This window comes from Megascapheus bottae, chromosome Y (genome assembly GCF_031878675.1).
Source record: "Megascapheus bottae isolate mThoBot1 chromosome Y, mThoBot2.hap1, whole genome shotgun sequence".
Classification (NCBI taxonomy): domain Eukaryota; kingdom Metazoa; phylum Chordata; class Mammalia; order Rodentia; family Geomyidae; genus Megascapheus; species Megascapheus bottae.
In genome coordinates this window covers 9,336,740-9,342,419 of record NC_143548.1, presented here as the reverse complement: position 1 = coordinate 9,342,419, position 5,680 = coordinate 9,336,740, and the positions used below count along the sequence as shown (strand labels likewise).

The window sequence follows — 5,680 nt, the reverse complement described above, 5'->3', positions numbered from 1 at the left end:
GGGAAATTTTCTCTTTCAGTGTCTGCTGCTGTTAAAACTAAAAGCATTATCAACAACTCCAAAATCTCAGAAAATATTGGATCATCAGATGAGACTGAATAGAAAATGTACTTATGTAACAGGTTAACAATTTAGTTAGAAAAAAAGACAAAAGTAAGTGCATCACAAAACAAGTAAACCAATCTATTTCCATGGCATATTTAACTTGTGAGTCATCAAAGTGCAATCTACAACATTCTACTTAAGTTTCTTAATGCAATAGTTTTAACATTGAACAACTGAAGAAAATGAAAATATGTAGGAATTTATGCTTCATCTTTTCAACAATAACACTAAAGAGAAAAGAGGTACCTTTCTATATCTCAGTGAGAAATGCTAAAGTAACAGTGGTTTCTGGTAGGATAGAACTCATTGCATGAAATTTCAAGCTTTCTATATAAGAATAAAATTTTAAATCCAGAAGTAGAAAAAAAATAGCAAACTCTGTAAACCTCTGCATTTCTTCTATGCAAACCAGATTTTAAGTACTGAGTTCATGTTAGTATTTCTGATTGGTGTAAGCAATTAGTTTAGGAGTCTGGACTGAAAGGGCAGTTTGCTTTTGTATTAACTTAGAAGTTATACAGGATCCTCTGACTCATAGAAGGGAATGGAGCTGGCTTGACTTTCTCCAGAATCTGAGTCATAAGGAGCATCAGGTAGCTCTGTGAAACCATATGCTAGCTGTTCATCTTCCATATCAGATGGAATATAGCAGGAAGGGTTAGAATACTCCTCATCTTGTATACTGTTGAAATCTTGAGGAATATATAACATTCCTGGATAGTTCCGACTACCAAGTCACTTGTAGTTTTAAGGGATATTTTCCTAAATGCCATCAGATGCATATGGGAGAATTTTGAATACTTGAAGCATTTAAAACCCAGGGACTCAATAGCAATCTTCCAGCTTTTCATCATCATGGCATGATGGTTTTGATGGGAGGAATCAGGTGTGATGATAAGCAGCAAGCCATTTAATATTAATAGCTCGTGGGCTTTCTTGCAGCAAATCCATCGCTGGTAGGGGATGGAAAATAGGAAAGAAGGAGAGAGAAAACAACCACATGGAAAAGTTCTCCAGGAAGAGAGTCAATAGGGTTTTTCAGCTGCTTTAAAAAAGCATCTATAGCATCCTGTGCAAGTTGAAGTGGTTGCTGAAGCTGTAAGTTCAGGAAGTCACACTTGTACACACTCTCTACAGCAGGCACGATGTCAATGCCAACAGTCAGAAATTCTTCAAACTTCAAAAATGGGTTAAAGCAGCTGCCAACATCAAGTAATCTGATTTTTCCTGAGGCTTGTAGCAACTCAGTTATAAATTCAGGGTTTGTAAAGTTGAGGTTGGTTAAATGGCCTTCAAGTTTAGAAGATTCATGTATGTTTAAGGCTGGAGTGGTCTTAGTGGTGAGTACCGCTCTTTTTTCATCTTTTTCAAGTGCTTTTCTTTTCCCACCATTTTGGAAATATTCTCTGCATACATTACACCACCATTCAATGCGACCTTCAACCTCACAAGTTTTTGCCCAATGATTATCTGCCAAATTTTTCATTGCAACAGCATAGTCACAAAGTGTTCCCACATCTTCAGAGTGTTCTCGCCAGCTCTTATCAAAATCTCCCACTTCTCGATACTTCTCCCGGAGCCATCGGTGGACGCTCTTCACCACTCCGGAGAGCTTGTGCTCTAGCTTCCCCTCCTGCTCCCGGGGCTGCGGGGCACTTGGAGGCCTGGCTCCCTGCCTGCGAGCAGCGCCTTGACCGATGGCTCCTGGCTCCATGTCGCCGCCGCAGCTGCTGCCACCACCGCCCCTCAGACCCCCGCAGACGCTCCCCTGACGGAGGAGGTGCGGAGGAGGAGGCAGCTGCGGAGGCAGCAGCCCAAGCCTGGCAGCAGAGCCCGAGCGACGGCCTCAACACTGAGTTTTTTAAAATCATGTTTGAAATATCAATTTTAGCAAAAAAGTATTTGAAAATGGGATTCTATATGCAACCTCTGGCACATAAATTTAAGGACAAAAGTAAAATTAAGCTGAGAGTTTGTCTGTCATAGATACATATCAGTCTATACAATACCACATTATGTCTGCAGAATGTATATCCCATCATTTATTTATATGCCCATGATTATATTTATAGCTCCAAAATCATGTCCATGACCTTGAGTATCCTAATATTGAGTCATTGCTCTAGCACTGTTTGCACCTAATATCCAGATATCAAGGAGACCGTGTGCCTTTTATTCCTTTGGTCTTGATTTATCTCACTCAAGTGGATGAAACTTAAATTATTTTTTTAAGGAACACCTCTTCCCCCAGAAAGTATAGGAAGCGGAGGGGCTTACAGAACAAAGAAGAGAATAGCCTCTGAGATAAAAGTAGAAATTCTAAGTCTGCTGTGTGTAGAAGTAGTAATAGTAGAGTGATAAACAAGAAAGGTGGGGAATGAGAAGACAACTCGAACAATAGGGAAGAAAGGAAACCCACTGACATAGAGGAAGAAGATGCTTCACTTTTGTCTAAGCTACTGATGTTGGCAGTTAACTGGTGTGTGTTGAATAGGGCACTGTTTGAAGGCTGAGCTCGCCCTTGCCTTTGAAAGTCACTATGAACGACTGGCATTGCTTGTGGAATTTCCCTAGGTTCTTTGTACGCATGTCTGGCAATTCGGAAAACGTTGGTGCTGCATCCAAATTGCTCCCATAGCGACACTGGAGGCATTGCAGCTGGAGTATGCATGGCCCTGTTAAGTCCCTGGCAAGAGTGGCTGTATTTCCACCAAAATTCCCAGAGGCCTTGAGCGTGTGGAATGTGGTGATGGCCAGACATGTTCCCTGAGTGATCTTGACTGTTGTGATCATGCCCGTCTCTGTCTCAGCTGCCACCCAAATTTACATGCAGAGAGTTCACTTTTCTTACTAGAGATTATGCATGTCCTAGACAGAAGGGTCTTTCCCCATCCCACCACAGGACCCAAGACCCCCAGTTCTTCCTCCTGATCACAGCCATTTTCTTGAACAGCTTCTTGGGTGTTCGATCACTTGATTAGCAAGTAAAGAGGGAGCTAAGAGAGGGCCCGAGAGTCTCGTTGATACACAAGGGAAGGACATCAATTTCCTATGTGTAGTGGTTTGATAGCCAGAATAAGGTAAAGATTGATGCAGGACTAGACAATAAATCTGCTAGGCAATCATCTTTTTTTCTTGTGGTTGTTGTACCAGAACACTGATGTCTGTGTGCCATGATGCAGGTGGTAAATTTTATCTCTCATGGTCATACAATTTTTAGTGTTGTTTAACATGGGCCTCAATCATAGTTTACTTCCCTAAACACTACTAAGTGCATTTGCTTTATCGTATATGGTATATGGTATATGTTCACTTTCATTTATCTGATGAAAAGTTTTACTTTCATTTCCTGATTTCCTTCTTTGATCATTCATTGATTAAATTTAGTATGTCATTGGATATATTATTGGTTACTAGTTCTGAAAGCCCAGGATACCTCTTGATGAAACAAAGGTACAGGTTTAGTAGAGAAATCCAACCCAGGAAAGGATTGTTAGTGATCAGAATTTGGCTACAAACAAGACTGATGAAAGATCAAGTTCCCAATGAAAGGCAAGAGAAAAAAAAAATAAAAACATAAACAGATGTTGATGCTGTTTGGGAGCATGTCCAGCCAGCTTGTCTTTTTCCTGCCTTATTTGTGTTGTTGTTCTTTCTGTGTTTTTTTCTGTGAGACCTGTGTTTACCCCAGGCTGAAGGATTCAGATGAACAACTGCAGATCTGAAGGAATGAAGGCTTGGAAAACAACAGATACAGCAAGAGTCAGCACCTGAGTTAAATATCCACACTCTCCCTGGGCTTAGACATTTGTCCCCTTTTCCTTTTGGTTTGTAGGTCCTGGGGGCTTAAACTTGGGTCCTCAGCACTGTCCTTGTTCTGCTCAATGCTTTATGCTTTACCATTTGATTCACAGCTCCATTTATGGTTTTCAGCTAGTTAATTGGAGAGTCTCCTGCCTTTCCTACTTGGACTAGCTTTGAGGATATGTCTTATATAATTATAGGATACATAGTATGTATATATATACATATATATATAGTAGGTATATATACCATTATTTGATATACAGATACAATTTACACATGCAGATAATTGAGTGTGATAATTCCTTCTTCTTTAAATGAGTGACACTTATAGTAGCTATCTTACTTTATTTGGATTGCTATAGCAAAATAGGCATAAGTGGCTTGTAAAGAAAAGCAGTTTCTTTACCGTACTTTTAGGAGACTGCTGTCCATGGTGACAGAAGAGGCCTGGTGAAGGTTTGCCTTCTGTATCAAAGATAGTTGAGTGATTGAGGTGTTGAAAGTGACTAGTGTTTTATAGATCTTCCTTTTGTGAGGGCCTAAGAAACATTGATGAGGTTTTCCTCACTTAATCACCTCCCAATATCCCGGTCAGTGGAGCTTGAACTCAGAGCTTTGCTTCCATCTCTGTGCCCATTAGTGGGAGATAAGAGCCTCCAGGATTGGCTGACTTCAGTGGTCAAGAGTTTGGCTTAGAGGTAGAGTGCTCACCTAACATTCACAAAGGCCCAGGTTCCATTCCTCAGTACCACATACATAGAAAAATGCTGGAAGAGGTGCCATGGCTCAAATGATAGAGTTCTAGCCTTGAGAAAGCCCAAGGACAGTGCTCAGGCCCTGAGTTCAAGACCAGGACTGGCAAAAAAAAAAGAATGTGATCTTCAGGGCACTGCCTCCCAGGCAACTAGGATTACAGAAGTGTAGCACCCTGCACTTCATATGAAAGGCTAGTCTTGAAATTCATTTTTTTTTACTGATTTGTTTGTTTGATTTGCAGGTTATAGGTCTGGAACTCTGGGCTTAGTTGCTGTACCTCAGGATTTTTCACTTGATGCTCCCTGTGCAGCTTTTGGTGGTTAATTGGAGGTTTGACTTTCATGCACCTTTCTACTTTGGGTGGCTTTGAGTGCAATTCTTCTGAGTAGCTAGGATTATGAGGAAAAGGCATGCCACCAGGCAAGGGTTGACTTTAATAACCTAAGTGATTTACCAAACAAACACTCAGAAAATGATAGGACCTACATCTATTTACGCTGAATGGTGAGGGTGTGTTTTTGATGGTTAAATCTTATGTAATTGGATATGAACTATCATAAGGATCTATAGTGTTATTTGGTCTCATTTCATGATGAACAGTACTTTTTCTGGAATTATATACTGTCAAGATTTTCAATAACATATATCACATGAGGCTTCACATATAACTATTATGACAATTGGTATTATGTGCTGGAATAGTATTGAATTTTTGCTTTAATTCATTTTCCTTTTTTTGATTGTGAGGATTTGGACCCACACACTCTGCGATAGGCAAACTCCGTACACACACTGTGAGATGCCCAATTCTAGCCTGTTAATTCTTTGTGAAAGAAGATGTCTCGTTGTAGCACAGTGTTGTTTGGGAATGGCGTCTGGCCCAGGGTAGAATTGAACTTGTGGTCTTATGAGCTGCACTGACTGTAGCACCACCACCAAAACCTTTCATCCCCTAATTGTTGATGGGTACTTCTCCAGAAGGGCAAATGATTTATCTAGTTTGGGAAGAGAT

At 40.5% G+C, this 5,680-nt stretch overlaps 1 pseudogene; it reads right to left on the bottom strand.

The window, feature by feature from the left end:
- Positions 1-606: 606 nt before the first annotated feature.
- Positions 607-1,819, bottom strand: LOC150040305 (S-adenosylmethionine sensor upstream of mTORC1 pseudogene; annotated as a pseudogene).
- Positions 1,820-5,680: the final 3,861 nt, after the last annotated feature.